We start from the raw sequence: 16,892 nt of genomic DNA, 5'->3' as shown, positions 1-16,892 counted from the left end.
ACACAGTGGCCGACTGCACAGCCTGAATGATTTCAGAGATGAGGGGCATAGGATATCTGTCCTTAATGGTTACTTTGTTTAATCCTCTGTAATCTATACAGGGTCGTAGCTCTTGAGTGTCTTTCTTGGGAATGAAGAATAAAGAGGCACCAGCAGGAGGTTTGGATGGTCTGATCAACTCATTGGCTAGGTTTTTGTCTAGGTAGTCGCTCAGATACTGCCTTTCTTGCATAGTCAAGGGATACATGCGACCAAATGGGACTAAGGCATCTGGGTGCAATTCAATACAGCAATCTTCGGGTCTGTGAGGAGGAAGCTCCAACGGGATCTTCTCTGTCACCACTTCAGTGTAACCACTCAAATAGGATGGTAAGCAATGTATGGTCTTAGATTCCACCCCACAGGAAGTTTGAATCGTAGAAAACAAACAGTTTCGGCAAACAGCTTGCCTTGCAGAAGGTTGAATGAAAACTTAACAGGTTTCTGGACCAGTCAATGGTGGGATTATGCCAACGTAACCATCCACTGCCTAGAATCAAAGGGAAGTGAGCAGCTCTGATGATATCAAAGGAAAGGCGTTCTGTATGCTGCATGATACGCATGGTGAGAACTTCAATAGAATGGGTAATGAGGCCGGAGCTCAAAGGCTCGCCATCTACTCCCTCCACCGTCTGGTCCTCGATCTTGGCTATCTGAGTCAGCCCTTGGCTGTCTGCCCAGTGGGTATCAATGAAATTTCCTGCGGCTCCACAATCCAGAAGGGCCCGAGTCTGTATTGAGGTCTGGCCGCTCAAAAGGGTGACTGTCATCACCATAAGTCGATCATCGTCAGAACACTCCAAAGTGGTGACAGAGGGTAACAAAGGGACTGGAATCCTTCCCTCTGTAATACGTCCCTAAATTTACCGAGGGTGTTCGTTTCCCGAACGTCTGGGAGGCACATCAGGACAATCTCGAAGTAAGTGAGTCGAAGATCCACAGTACATGCATAGATTCCCTTCTCGCCTCCTCCTGCGTTCTTCAGCCGAGAGAGGGGAGCGGGTGATGCCGATCTGCATAGGCTCTTCTCGAGAGAGACGAGTAGTGGGAGGTGGTGCAGAAGGAGAAGGAACTGGAGGCATCGGAATACCACTCTTTATCTTACGTCGCTCAGCTCGCCGTTCAGACAGCCGGAAATCAATCTGAAGTGTTGCAGTGATCAGGTCAGCAAAGATTAAGGGGCGTTTGATACGTGCAAGTTCGTCTTTTAACTCTTCTCGCATACCCCTCAGAAAGATGACATACTGTGCCTGTTCTTGCCAACCTGCTTCCGCTGCGATCTGTTTAAATGAGGTGATATAGGACATTAAGTCAGAATTTCCTTGTCTGATGTCCAACAGATACTCGGAGGCCAGATAGGTGCTCTCGGTTCGAAGCAAGGTTTGCCTCATCAAGGTCTTGAAAGCCTCATAATCCTGAAGCACAGGATCAGTTCTATTGACTAAAGGGGTGGCCCAAACCAAGGCATTGCCTGACATGTGGGTTATCATAAACCCAACCTTGGCATGACCAGAAGAAAAGGCCAGTGGACGAAATGAGAAATGCAAGTGACACGCATCCAAGAACTCCTTTAGCCTCTTGGGCGTCCCATCAAACTTCCCAGAGACTAACGGTAGGGGAGGCAAGTCGGTAGTCTGTGGTTCCCGCTCGGCTATCCTCTGTTGTAGCACTGCGTTCGCGCCCTTAAGATTCTGGACTTCCAGGCTCAGGTTTTGGACTGCTGCTACTAGCTCCTGAACCTGCTGCGGAGTGGCCATGTCGAACTCGGGGCGTTGCAAACTGTCAGGAAGGTCTGTAATCTCCTCTTCTTCCTGAGATGCTCCAGTCTCCCTTTCCTCCCCTTCCTCCTCACCTTGAAGTCTCCGGCGTTGAGTCAGCTTTGGATTGTCCTTTGTTCGAGTCTTCACTCCTTTTTTTTGAAGATAGGGACGACCAAGGTAGGACGCCACAGTGACACCCTTTGGGTGATCTGTGGCAACCCTCCTCGGTCGCTGGTCAATGGGGAAAAAGCCAGTGGCACAAAAAACCCCGGAAGATTAGGATCTTCAAACGCAGTGAGGTTGTAGTAAACACACTCCGGAGGCAGCAGCAGAGGGAGAGGAATCTGATGAACACGGTCCAAAATTAGAAGAATTTCCAATAAGAATCGGATATGAGACCAGATAAATGGAAAAGTTCCAGAACTGATAGAACAGTAGAGGGCTTGGCGAGGCAATCCACAAGACAGGCTGAGGTCAGAACCAGGATATCAACAGGAAGTAGTTCCGATACTGGATAAGCAGGTGAGGGCTGGGCGAGGCAATCCACAAGACAGGCAATGGTCGGTACCCGGAGATGTAAACAGATAGGAACAGAGGAGGGCAAAAGAAGAGGACCAAGACAGGTAAGTACCATACAGGAAGAAAGCAAGAATAAACAGAATAAGTATAGAGAGAAAGGCACCAGACGGATGGGAGGAAGGATAAGAGACGGGAACGGAACAGACAAGGGAGAAGGAGTCAAGAAGGCGAGGAGAAAATACTGGTTAAAGGTACGGAGCGCAAGGGGAAAAGAAAAGGAAAAGAAGGACAACGGAGGGAAAAAGGGAAACTCCACGAAAAAACAACAGGAGCGCTGGAACAAGACGAAAACACTGTACGTTGCAACGCACCTGACCCCGGAAGTGAAAGGATTAAATACCGGTGTCAGGAACGTTGCTACGAAAACTAGACCGTAAAGCGCACTTCCCAAAAAACGTGATGGAACTCGCTATGGCGGGCGCAGCTTCCACTTCTTCCAAAGCCGCCAGGTTCCCTGAGGCGTGACACTTTATTATACATACACCACCGTAAACCTCGACTAGCCAGGCCCAGGTCTGCAGAAAAGCAATACAGTGTGAAAAAACTAATTTTAGACAACCCGTGCTGTTACCGGGCCACAGCAGATGTGAGCTAATTAAATACCAGTGACAGAACACCATGCGCACTATTTTATGAAAAATAAGTAAACATTATACAAAAAATGAAATTCCTCGCTCTTCTTACATATGCGTCTGCATAACAGCCCACTGTGGACAATGCGAGCAAAACCACATCTGTCATACTTAGGCATTTAAACTGCTTTTATGGCAGGAAGATGTATAGGCCACCCTCCATCAAAATAGAAAGCATTGGTGAATATGATATGGTTATAGTTTTTCAACTATAAATCACTTCTACAACTTCAGTTACAAAGTCTTCGGAACCCTGAGGTTTACTTCAGAACTCATATTTAATAAGTTACTACAGGTGAGCGATGTAGCCGCAATGCCTCCCATGAAAACAAGATGGCAGACCGCCAAGCGCTGGATGAGGGAATGATCCCCTGTCAGCAAAGGATGGGCAGAGATCCTGGCTCGTTGCCCACCAGCTTCTCGCTTTCACAAAGACCCCCCCCCCCAATATGACACGTAATCAGAGAGACCGATGGTTTCAAATAAAAGGAAAAATCAAGCCATGAACCACCATTGTGCCTCTTTTTCAGCTTCATAGAGATTTACATCTATTTAAGCAATACGCTCTGAGCGTGGGGACAGGGGGGCATTACCACTTCAGGTAATGCCCTGGGGTTCATAGTTTTTTTTTTTTTTTTTAAATATATTTTTTATTTTATATATATAAACCACACAACATTACAACTTGAACATAGATAAACACGTTTAACAACAAACAACACTGCAATCCCCATCCCTCCCCCCTATGAGCCTGTATGGTGTTCGCCATTGGTGTCCGCTGTGGGCGAGGGGGCGTCAGCACTCTCAGAGTCAATTGAAGCTGACCCCGTTCCAAACAGTTCAGCTATCAACAGTTTCCATGCCGCAAGAGAGCACATTTCCTCGTCCTCCCCTGCGATACTGGCATCTCGCCACACAGCCGTCTCGGCCTCCGCCCATTTTTGGAGATCCCTCCACCAGACCTCCGTTCGTGGTTTATGACACTCCTTCCAACCCATGGCAATCCTACGTTTAGCAAGCACATAAGCCAGATCTTTCAATTTATCGACATGTCTAAGTTTACGCGCTCTGGGATATCCCCCCAGTAAGCAGGCCCAAGCTGAATCCACTTTGAGTGTGACACCCTTTCCTGCCAGCTTCTGCGCCACCTCGCCCCAATAGCTTGCAATTACTGGGCACGCCCAAAACATGTGTATCATGTCTGCATTCTCCTCGTCGCACTTGGGGCACGCCTGGCGTCCAACACCCCGAGCCCTGGGGTTCATAGTTACAGGCCTGAACGAGGCGAGTGCCTTAGCGCAGGCCCTGGGGCATTACATGAAGTGGTAAAGGCTCTCCTGCGCAGGTCTTATTGCTATTAGTACCCTGGCCCGTAAGACCAGTGCACTAAAAGCAATTTCTTTCAGTTGTTAAACGCTCTGGCGTTTCGCTCCTGAAAAAAGAAAAAATAAGAAAAATTGGCCGCCAAGGAAGGGGAAACAAAGTCTGTTCTCCCTTTCCATTCAGCCATTGAAAAATAGAACTCTCTCGGGTAATAAACTAGGACCACAATTTGTTTCCTTGGTATACTCACAAATGGGAGCAGTTTCAAAAATCACACAACAGTATCAATTGCGTTGGCATTGTGTGATTTATTACGGACGCCAGGTTCCATCTTAAAATGTACATATAAAGTTGCTGTTGACAGAGACACAAGGACTAACAAAGAATAGTGCAACGTTTACCAGAGTGAACCCCCTTAAAAGTGATCTGTGAATATTCATGGGCAGTGGTCGAAGTGAACAGTCGGGAGCAGCGTTCCACTACTTTCAATTTTTTACTGTTGACAGTTCCACTAATTTTTGCAACAGTTTTCACCATTTTGGAACTGTTCTTTCTGAAGTGAAAGCACACTTCTTCTCTTTACCACCCAATAGCAGTTACAGCTAAACTGAAATGCTTCAACTCAATTGGTTGTCAAAGAGCATGTCTGCAACCCTTGAAAAATGTGTTGCATGGAGCTCCCTTTCTGCCTATTCAGTCCCCCAGTGGGGTCACAGTTCCAGTACTTTGTTAGATATACTTCTACCACTGTTCACGGGTTGCAGATCCAAAAAATGTTGGTGTCCTGCATATCATCGCAGGTAATCTTTGGGGTTCCAAACAAGCCTCTCCCCGCGCCAATGCCAGAGAGTGCCCCTATGCCTCCACTACCCGTCATTGTTCCTGATGGCTTCCGCCACCAGCACCCCAATCGGTGAAAACACTTTTTTTTTCCTATTGGTAGAACAAAAACTGGAAAATCCAGGTCGCAGCGAGTCAGTGGGGCATGGCATTGGGCCTGGTCCTCACTCTTAGGGCCCTAACTGATGGACCCAGTATGGGGGGACCTCAAACTTTTCCACTTTGAAAGTTCATAGGACCTCGAACCTCCCAACATTTGGGTAAATAGAGTAATGTCCAAACCAGTTTGTCCAGGACAAGTGCACAGAAATCGCACCAAATAGCTTTGTGAAGCGGATCGTGCACAGGTTAACATCCGACTGAACCACTTCCACGAACGATGAATGCAGTAGCTTTTAGTTCGGGTAATCAGAGCACGTGTTCCTTTTAGCTCTTGGCATTTCTTGGAATTGGCAGTGAAGTGCAACGTTAAACACTTTACACATTGGTTTCCTCTTTTAGACACCAGTCTGGGAGACTGGAGCACAGACAACTCCCTCAAGCACACCCTGGCAGCTTTTTAATCTTACAACAAAGTAAAACGATTAGCGGCTTCTTTAAATTACACGGTTCTTCTAACCTGGAGGGTATAGTCACCTGCCCTCTTTGTTTAAAAGACACAGGCAAGGACGGCACTATTTCGAATGAAGATTGCACTAAACACCAGTGGTATTAAGATTGATGCAGTATTTGTACATTCGGGGTACGTAGGGCTAGTGTGTTCTGCATTCATTTCAGGTGAAAATACCATTACAGAATGCCTTTTATAAAATGAAGGAAAAAAAACCTGAATAAGGTCGATGAAAAAAAACATATTAGGAAACGGAAGAAGGGCTAAAAGTAAAAAGAAAAGAAAAACATGGGATAGGGAGTGTAAGGGAGATGCTGCAGAAGTATGGAGAGGATCCCCCACCGCACAACATAGACACATTTGGTCGGTATTATTTTAGAAAGACTTTATACCAAATCCTATCAAATGGAACCGCTACAACTCATCCACCCTCAGCCCCAATATCCGAAACGGGTGCATATAACTTTAAATTCACCACTCTTGTGACTCCCATATGAACCTAGCCCTACAAAAGTGTACCAAAAGTCTAAGATAACCTAGATAACAGCTATACTACATAATCACTGACCATAACATTAGGTCGACTCCTTCCACCTGCTACTATCCTTTTGCGCCATGCTTCCCCTCACCCCTCTTCTCTGCAAATTCGGTGATTTCAGACTCCGTAGCAAACCCCTACTCATCCCCCAGAAAACGGATGCAGCACCCCTGGGACACTCAAGCAGCCCCATTCATGTAATCATCTGCACGTAAAACGCAGATTTGCGCGCCATTCTGCCTGAAAATCCCTGTTTGGGGTATGGGGATTTTCAGGCAGAATGGCGCGCAAATCTGCGTTTTACGCACTAATAATTCCATGAATCAGGAACAAGATCTCCTTGCTGTCCACTTAAAAGGAGAGGTTAACTGCAGCTAGGGTGGACATGGAAGCACTGAGAAGTGCGCAGCCGAGGGATCAACATTGGACTTGAGGCCAGTTCTAAGTGCTCCAGTTACCAAAGGGAGTGGAGCAAACTAAACCAAAAGTGGAAGGGTTGGAAACTTCATAACAAAACAGTATGCTATCCTTCCAGATCCGCCACTAACTTCCGACCATGGTCCTCAGGCCTTCCCGGTGTCTCTCAGCTCAAGATCTTCTCCCAGGGTGAGCCAACAGTCACTCACAGTCCCTGGAATTTGATAGTGTTGCTCTTCCATCTTGGCTCTAAATCTTTATTCACAGATGCAGAGATCATAAATAAATCCTCCTGGATTCCTCTAGGTATGCCCACTCTGGGACCTTTGATCGCTTGATGGGTATCCGGCATCAGGAACAAATGCTGGACCCCTACAATCTGTAACTCCTGTTTTGTCCTTATAGCACCAACTCCGCTTAGAGTTTTACTAGGGGTTATCTCACCCAGTAGCTCATATCCAGTTTAGGGGCACCTTCAGGGTCTAAGTATTACACTATTCCAACTCAATTCCTCCTACTGCTCGATCTTCTGGTTTTCGCCTCCCTCCACCAGTTCTCATCATACGCTCATTCTAGCTTTTTCTCTCTCTCCTCCTTCATGTTCTCCTTTTCCTTCCTGTCCATATAGGTTTGTCCCACACCACTCCTGCCTATCTCCCGATGTTTCACCTACTCATTTTTTCTCCAGAAGTTTCACCTCCATCTTCTCACCTTCTTATGTGATATTCCTCCTTTTCTCTGCATTTTTGTACTCGCTATGCTTCATCCCCTTGCCTTTTATCTCCCACACTCCTCTTCTCATTGGCCCTCCTTTCATACTCTACTGGAAAGGGTAGACTGGCTTGTGATTCGAAGAAGTGCTGAACCTGTGTGCTAATCAGCAGCAAGCCTTGTGATTGGCAGGGACTGGGAAACTACAACTTCCCATGTGTATTTACTTGTACTGCATGACACAGCAATGTCCACTGAGGCCTCCCCTCAAGGCCGCTCGACTACAGGACGGTGGTATCCAGTTATGTGGCTTCTGACTTCTCTCAGTGTGTAACCTTTGACTCATTGAGGGGACTGGGAGAAACCCTGTCTTCATGCAGAGAAAACAACTGGACAACCCACACAAGCTAAGTTTGCACACACCCATCTCCTGAAGCCATTAACATGCAGCCTTTGATTAAGTGCTCGGGAACAGCATTTTGTTTTCATGGACATATGGTGAGTATCTAACACAGAAGGCTGAGTGATGGGTTTGGTCCAGGTTGATCCCCAAGTACCGCCTTGGGGCCAGCATCATGGACAGGGGGCAGTCATCAGTCCCCCATCCCCAACCTTTCCAATGTCACTGCACCACAGCAGATAACACCCAGAAGAGGGCAGTCTAAATCCAACAGGAACTACCTCAGAAATTAGCATAATGTTATTGTTATTTTATTTGTAAGGTGCCAAAGCCCGAAGGCATCCAGGCACCATAAAGAGTGAAGAAAAAGAGAGCCCTATCTAATAAAAGCTGGTAGCCAAGTCAGGATTACGAAAACAGAATTGTCTTTAACTGTTTCCGGAAAACTAGAAGATCGGCTGTGTTACGTAAAGAATCAGGCAGGGCATTGCAGGCTTGTGCGGCCTGTAAATGGAAACCATGGCCATTTCCACATGCTCTTTTGACTCAGTCTACTTGTAGAAAACAGGCCTTAGCTGATCAAAGGGTTCTACTAGGTACATATAGTCTCAACCTGTTCTTGAGGCATATAGGGGTGTCACCATAGATACACTTGTGACAGATGGTCAGTAGCTTAAAATGTACTCTAGCTGAGACTGGCAACCAGTGGATAGTCCTCCTGGCTGCTGATGTGGGCTGCAGGCAGTTCATCTGAAAAACAATACGTAACACAGCATTTTGAATTTTTGGGAGTTTTTGGAGGTCTGCCTTCTTGGCTCCTCCAAGAGGGCATTGCAATAATCCACTCTTGGTAGTATTACAGCTCAAACCAGTTTCTTGCGGTTATCCTCTGAAACCAGAGGGGCCACTTAGCGAAGCACTTTCAAGTGGTAATTAGTGCTTCATACGATTCCATCAACATGGGCATTGTTGTCCACATTGGCCTCCAAATAAGTACCCAGGGTCTTTAACTTGTTTACCACTGGAATCTGGCATCCGTCCACCAGGAAGCTGCTATACAAAGAATCAGCTTCTCTCTGGCTTGTCTGGTGCCGTATAACATTAACTCAGTCTTTGTGGCGTTAAGGCAAAGCCAGTTAGTCGACATCTAGCCTATCACCATCAGATAAGACCCGCTCCAATGTCTGTTGGTCTTTGTTGTGGTCTCCACAGACCTCCAGTGCCAACTGAAAATCATCTGCATAGTTGCAGAAGAAGAGGTCAGAGTTTTCAAGATCCCTACATAATGGAATAATATAATGTTAAAGTCCCCCAGGGGGAAAGACAGGCCCCTTGGGGGACTCCACAGACAGTAATTTCAGCATCAGATGCACTGTCGCCCCAGTGTACTCGGGAACTAGGTCCCTCAAGAAAAGATTTGAGCCAAGTTATTGCCTACCCTGAAAGACCTCTAACAGTAACCATCTGGTCCACGAAATCCCATGATCTAGCAAGCCGAAGGCTGCCGATAGATCTAATAACATCAGCAGCCCCGACTTGCCAGACTCCAACCGAGAATGCATGTGTGTTTGTAAGTCTAACAAGGCACTCTCAGTGCCATGGAAGCTGTGAAACCCCGATTGTCTTCTATGAAAGATACCTCTTTCTGACACGTGTGCTTAAAGCTGTAGCGTGGCTATCTTATCCACAAGTTTAAAAAAATATTGGTGATTGGCCTAAGATTGGCCGCATCATTACGATCTAGGCCAGCTTTTTTTAAAGCACCTAATGTGATGTCCAGTCCAGGACATTTTCCTAAGAAGCACCACAGTTCAATTGTCACCTTTATTAAAAGGTTTGTGGTCCCACCCAGATTTCCGGTCTATAGAATCTGTCCATTTGCAGCCATTTCGTGACTCGGAAGTGAGTTGCAATATATTCACCGTACTCTGTCCTGTACATTGAAAAATCTGAGCAAAATCCTTTTCCCTTGAATCAGTTGTGTGAGGTTCTCTGGGATGCACGGTGAGGTCAGTAGAGGTGCGACATTTCTGCCTCGTGTTGAGACTGGCCACCATCTTATATCTAGGTTCACCTGGTTTTAGGATGCAGGGGAAACAAAGCATCGTTTTCATACCACAGCAGGTTGGGTTGCGTGTGTATACACCCTAGACGGAAGGACGAAGCCATACCAATCATAGAACACTCTGATGGTTACTCTGTTCCTAACTCCAGATAAAAAAAATACATTGTGTGACCAGACAATCCCAGTAGAGAATCACAAGCCAGATATGATATGGCATTTATAACACACCTATACACAAGTGTTCCAATGTAACACAATTTGCAAGGCAGACAATTACTCTGACGTGGGAAAGGGTGATATACATAATTAACACCTGCTGCTCAAGCACCAAATATAACAACATTCTCAAACTTACCCGGTCCTACATAACAGTGCCAGTTGCATCTAATGCTCTACAACTGTCCTATAATTATATCATTCTAATCTAACTCCACACAACCATACCACTCCTGCCGCTGAATGCTGTACAATTGTATCAAAATAATCTCCCTCCAATTGAACTCTATCATAGGTTTTTTCTGCCTATAGAAACACGCTGCCCTTGTTTTCCTCCCTTTTTCATCTGTAGGGTTATGCCCATCTCTCTGCAACCTTCTCTATGTCATGTCCATACTCCAAGTATGGTTAAGTCACCCTAATAAAAACCTGTGAAAATTAGTCCGAAAAAAAACAAATGTTAAGGGGACGTTAGGGGTGCAGCACAAAATATAAAAAACATTGAAATGTGCAAGTTGTGGTAAGCTTTCTGAACCATGTACTGCTCATAGCCACATACATCAGGCGGATATATATTTTTGGGGAGCGTTTTGTGTGGATTCATCAAATGAAACAAAAGTGAAAAGCCACCCAGAAAGTGTTCTTCTAATTAGAAGTGCAACTTAACTATATAACTATACATTTGATCTACTTTTCTTACTCTCGAGCAGTTCCACTAGCCACATCCAGAAAATCCCATAAAAGTGATTTCTCGGTCTTACCACTCTCCTTAGTTTGTATGAATCTCGCAAGACCACTCCCTAAGTGGCTCATCTCAGCTGGTCATTAGAGCAGCAGACCATGCAGGTTTCCCTCACTTCAAGCCAAGGTTGAGTTGAGGGGCAAAATCAAGCATACTTATAGGGCCCGATCATCATTGGCTAGTCCTGCAGTGGGCAGGGGAAGTTACTGTCTCACCAATACTTGCTGCAAAATACCCTGGAATTAAATGTTTCCACGGCAATGTGGAAAATCCCAAAAAGATAGATGCTTCAGTGTCCCCGCCGGGGAGGGCCAAGGGAAAAGGGACATGGTCTCCTGGCTTTCAGTACATGGCTTACTTTCAGAAGTTCCAACCCTTGACCCCTCCCCTAGTCCAACAGCAGATTCCTAATTGCTGCAGAGGGTCTAGCAGAGGAGCAACAGGTATTTATGCCTCTTCCCACCCTCACAGCTGTGGTAGTGGGAAGAGATTAAGGAATAGTTGCAAGAATAATAACAGCACCTCATCTGGGCTTTGAGCCAGCACCACAGACATAAGGAATCCATTAATGTCAGTGCAGAGATGTGCCCATGAGTGTGTGTGAAGCCTGGGGGACCACCACCCTAAGCCGTACCTCTTCCATTTGATGGCTTATTCTGCTGCCACTAGTTCACAAATGGTTTCGTTCACCCAGGGACGTCGGGTCAACAATGCCTCGGGTAGAAGAAGCAACATCATACACTGGATAATATTCCAAGAAGTGGCAACACATGACCTTTGGCCTCAATGTCTTCATAGTAACATTGCTTGAGAGGCCTTAGGGAGGACATAACATTCTCTGGGCTCCCAGAAGAAGCACATAGGGATGGAACACGGTCTTCATGTGCCAGTGCGGTAACCTAGGACCAATTACTAGTGCCTTATGCCAGTCCTAGCTTCAGTTGTAAGGCACAGTTATTTACTAAATAAAGCCCAATAGAAGGATGGTGGCCAAAGAAGTCTTTATGCATTGATGAGTGTGTAACAACTCACCTGACGATTCAATTAACCCTGAAAATGGATGACAAGTGTTGGACCCATACCTGGCCATCACCAGCACTAAGAGCCATGGTAGAGAAGTTACAAGCAGGAGGGTCACTGCATTATGTAGGGATGCCTAGAGTGAGAGCCTAATTGGAGATGCTGCAGGTGCAGATTTTGGTGGTAGCAGCAAATATTCATATGAGAACGTAAGCTGAAGAGAAGGGCTCCATGTGAAAAGCAGGTGAACATGGATCAGTCGGCTCCAAGTTCACTTTTCTTTGTGAAATGTAGGGCAACCCAAAATAGGTTTGCCTCAAGATTGGGGCCTGAGCCTTTAAAATGGTTTGAAGTCCCATCCGAGTCTGGTGAGCTATGGCTGATTCGTGTAAAAATGGCGGAGAGTGTGTTTAAATCTTGCACCCGGTGGTACACATTTCCGCAACAGGTCTCCAAGGTGAACACCCTCTGGTGGCAAGTTGGAATATTGTAGGTAAGGGAAGTTGGCAAGTCAGTTGCGTAACTGTTAAGAAAGATTTTCTTTTTGCATCTTTCCCTCCATAGTTTCCTATGGAACCACATTCTTTTTGCTCTGTTTTTATCCTGTGCTGACTTTCTGAAGGGAATTGAAACCTTCAGCTTCACTGCTCTTGCCTTTTTCTCACATGTTATGTACTTATGCTTGCATTTTAAACATTGCACACAGCATCTTACAATGCAGTGCAATGAGGATGCATTTATATCACACCATATTTTTACAAAGAGGATTTTGGTTACTTTTATATGTGCCTAAAGATTGCAGAAGTTCTATTTTTACTGTGATTGCAATCTTTTTGTGTGCACATTCAAGTTTACCACATAGGTCTACTAAACACGGCTAGTGCCCAAAAATTGTAATGCCATAAGATTTTCCCTTATTCTTTGGCCATTTTGTAGTTTGGCCTTCTTCCTGAACTCTAAGGTCAGGGAAGTCTTTATAAGGTGTGGCAAACCAGAAGAACTCCAGCTAATGACTGACATGTTCAAGGGTGTTTATTCAAATGAATAGAAAATGCCTATCTAGCCCGACCTCTATAGGGGAAGTTCCCGAAATAGAAATTAAAACAAATGGTGCTCGTCAAAAGAAAGACAGTCCTTAGTCCAAATCCTATTCTGCTAACTGGCCCTTCCACTTTAAGAAAACAACAAAAAGAAGGAGGCAGTAGCAATCTCCACTGTCTTCGGCTTCTGCCAGACCCAATCACTTGGATCTCTGTTGCTTATATACAAAGTTGATCAATTTCCCAAAACACAACTCATAACCTTTCTGTAGGTTCCATTGTCAAATGTCAATATCTTTCATATGGTTTCCTTTCAGGAAAATCAGTTTTCCTCAGTTTCCCCACCTTGTCTAGGTTCTTGAAGCCCTCCTGGTTTTTGCTTTGTTGAAACTCGGCTTACATATGGTGTCTGTCCCCTATGGTTTGTCAGGCTCCCGTAACCTTGCTGGTGGGCTCAGCCTTGACAGTCTCATAGTTTCTCAGGGCTCTCCCAAGCACGATGGTCCTTTGACAGGCTTGCTTTCTCTTTTATAATTGTTCTTTTATAATAGTTATTTTATAAAGCTCTTAATACCAATGAGTGGTTTCTAAGCATGAGATCGGGATTTGCACCTGTGTTGGCTGCGTTGCCATTTGCACCTGTGTTGGCTGCGTTGCCTTGCTTCCAAGACAAACACATTGCCCCTGAGCTATCCTTCCTCCCCCTCTCTGCTTGGGTTTATCAGGTTCCCGTAACCTAGTCGGCTTCCCTAGCCTTGAAAGCCGAAAAATGTGCACCGCTTAATTGTGTTCTCTCCTTGGGAACGTTAGCTTCCCTGCTGCTGCTCGTCCAAGCAGCAAATGCACTTCTCATGCAGAGCTCAGGGAACCGGGCTCCCCTCAGCATCTGGTCTCAACATCGGTTACTGGGCCCCAGGCCAAACATGACCCCCTTGTGTCATGCCACTAGATGAGATGGTTACTCCTCTGTCTATTTCCCCACCCGGACCCGGACTTCCCAGTCAGTCAGGATGCCAGCCTTTCAGCGTCCGGCTAGAGGTTTGCACACCCACCATGCCACTGCTTTTTCCGTAATCTTGTGTGGCTCTGCCCTTCCGGGACATCTTCTCCACAGAGGCTCACCTCTGCATAGGAGTCACTCTCCTCCCTGCGTAGGAGTTTCCCCCCAATTTACAGTTCCTCCTGATTTTATGTATGTCATCACAAGTGTCCTTCTTTGATTGTGGCACTCCATTGAAATCCAGCATTGCCTGAAGCCAAAGAGATGGAAGAAATGTCACTGTTTTGTGGAGTCAAAACAGGGGAAACAGTCTTTCCAACTTCCATGTAGGCAGACAATGTATTCCGGACAGGTATTTCCTTATCGGAATGTGAGTCCTTTTCCACCTGAGAGGGGAGTCACTCTCAGTGAGGTCCCACTTGCGCAGACCCCTAGGGAGAGTCTTGCTGAGCAGGCTTACCTCCCTAGCCTCAAAGGGGGTGGGCTTCCCTGTGGGGAGAAGGACGAATTGACCAGATTCATTACAAAGGTCACACATTTTCACAGGAAAGCTGGCTAGTGAGCCTTTGTGTGTGGCCCAGGAAGGGTGCTGGAATGGTCTACTTCCAGTCACACCCTTGGTGCCAGAAAGTATGCTACTGGGGCGACTGTGAAACCAATAGTTGTCCCTGATTGGACAACTATTGGTTGTGTGAATGGTGCAAATCCTTACCATTGGTGGTCTTGGACTTGCTTCCAACTCGGATTTTGGATAAGAGAAGGACCTCTGCAGCTATTCTTCAGATCTACGTTGGAGCCAAGAATCCGTCGAAGAAGAGCAGCCTGCTGAAGATCTGAAGATGACTCTCAAAGTGGCCCAGCATCCCTTCCTGTGTGCAACCTGGTGAAGCCCTGCTCCTCTGCCTGATCTCTGAAGACCCAGAGCAGCGCTAAAGCCCTTTTACTAGTGGGACTAACGAGTCCTAACGTCTTCGAGGATCCAGCTCTTCAGAGCATCAGAAGGGTCCCTGGACTGCCCATTGGACCCGCAGCTCTCTTGTGGGCTAACTCACCCGAAACATCGCCGTTCAGAATTGAAGCCGTGTACTTCAATGGTCACCAGCTTGTGTCGCAAGTAGCCTTCTTCGCGAATTTCAGATTTCCACCATCAACTGAACCTGCCCTGGAGCAGTTGCTGGGACCGCGACTCGAAGGCCGCCTGACGTCGCCTGTGTACAGTGATGGTCACTGGAACTGGTCTCCCTCCATCTAGATAAGTGTCCTAAGAAGGTGTGCATGATTGGATTCTGCATTCCTTCACCGACAGATCTTGCATTACCAGCTGACCGGAAAAATCATCAAACCTGAAACTCTGGGGCACCTCTCACTGGAACAAAGAGCGGAATATCAAGCCCCCAGAAACCCCTAGATGATCCACAAAGACATCTGGGAAAATCAGAGTCATGGGTAAGCACGCATAAATGTGTCGGTCTGCCCTGTACTCCATTGGATAAGATTGGGAACAAGTCCCTTTGTCTTTTATCTCCATTCCACTCAACTTTGATCATCAATTCTGGGTCGGGTATCCTATCGGGAAGAAAGGGGAACACTTAGCTTTCGTTTTGTTACATTCTTGAATAGGTCAGGAAGACTGGGAAACACCCTTGTTTAATTTTTCCCTCAATCCCACACTTCTCATGGCTTATTGGCAAGAAAATAACCTTATTTTGCCGATTGGGACTACAAATACCAGACTCCTAGAAGTACTGGCACGAGGAAGAGGCCTGAAGAGCACTGTGGCAGTAGAGGTCAGCCTGTTAGGCTTAATGGCCTACACCTGAGGGAAGCAGGGAGGCTTAAAATACCCCCTCCGTGCAGGCCAATAGATGGAGATGGGGCTGTGGTTGGAGTGTTTGCAGCAGCAGTAGTAGCAGAAAGCAGAGAACACTGTGTGGGCAATCCAGGCAGAAGTGGGAGAATCCAAGGGACGCTGGGAATTTGTTCAAGCAGATTTCAACTACCTGTACTAAGAGGGATCTGTTTCCGCAAACTCTGACGTGCAGAGGTTGCGCAGCAGAAGGCATGAAGGAAGATTGCTTTTCCCCATGTGAACCTAATTGCAGAGATTGCCGGGCAGGAAGCCTGTCAGAGACCATGGCTAGAAGGTCTTGTGAAGCTCAGTATCTCAGGAGTAAGAGGAGTGCTTTACTTACATAGTCGGACCAAAGGAACCGTCAACGAGGAAGGGTGTGGGTCCAAATAGAAGCTAGAAGCTGTAGAAGCTCTGTCAAAAGCGAAGGAAGGAATACAGAAGCCGGTGAGTGTTACCGGGCATTTGATCCCTTGTGCGAGGCATTGCAGACAACACTATCCACATAGAATCACTCGCAGCAGTTGACAAAAATATAACAATAAAGTTAAGTGACTGGACATTGACATTACAAGTTATAGAGATCAAGCATTTCCTAGGCCAAGAGAAAACACGTGTTACTCCAGCCCAGAGCGAAGCAAGCTTTTCCCAAAGCTAAAGTGTGGTGTATGCATTCCTGTAAACCCAATAGACTACGCGTTCTGCCCAAGCCAGTAATGTGCAAGCATTGCCTACAGCCAAAAGTGACTAGAAACAAGGTTTATGAGTAAACTACCTTGATTGGCAGGATGCAAAGAGACAAATACAAGGTTGGGGAAAGGGAAGCTGATGGTGTGTGATTGTTCTCTCAAACCTGATACAACCTACATTGCCAAGCCAATAGGGGAAAGAGAGAATTACATCCTAAGGGCATTGTGGGGTTGTTGTTGTTGAAGACAGACACGAGTGGCAAAAAAGCTTGCCCTTCTGGAAAGTGAAAAGGTCAGAAGAGGCATGCCTTGCTTACTTGAAGGTGTTGAAGTACACTAAAGTGAATCTTGTCTGGGAATTACCATTTGTTCAAAGTCACAAAGATACAAAGTACTGAAGATGTGGTGGTGGTTTTGGTTGT

General features: G+C 46.2%; 1 protein-coding gene across 2 annotated transcripts in view; it reads right to left on the bottom strand.

The window, feature by feature from the left end:
* ARHGEF16 (Rho guanine nucleotide exchange factor 16) overlaps positions 1-16,892 on the bottom strand; it is a 440,772-nt gene that overhangs the window by 252,104 nt on the left and 171,776 nt on the right. The gene's annotated exons all lie outside the window — the stretch shown is intronic.

Source organism: Ambystoma mexicanum, chromosome 8 (assembly GCF_040938575.1).
Source record: "Ambystoma mexicanum isolate Mex_15411 chromosome 8, UKY_AmexF1_1, whole genome shotgun sequence".
Taxonomy (NCBI): Eukaryota; Metazoa; Chordata; class Amphibia; order Caudata; family Ambystomatidae; genus Ambystoma; species Ambystoma mexicanum.
The sequence above is the reverse complement of the archived record's forward strand: the minus strand, read 5'-3'. Positions and strand labels throughout refer to the sequence as shown.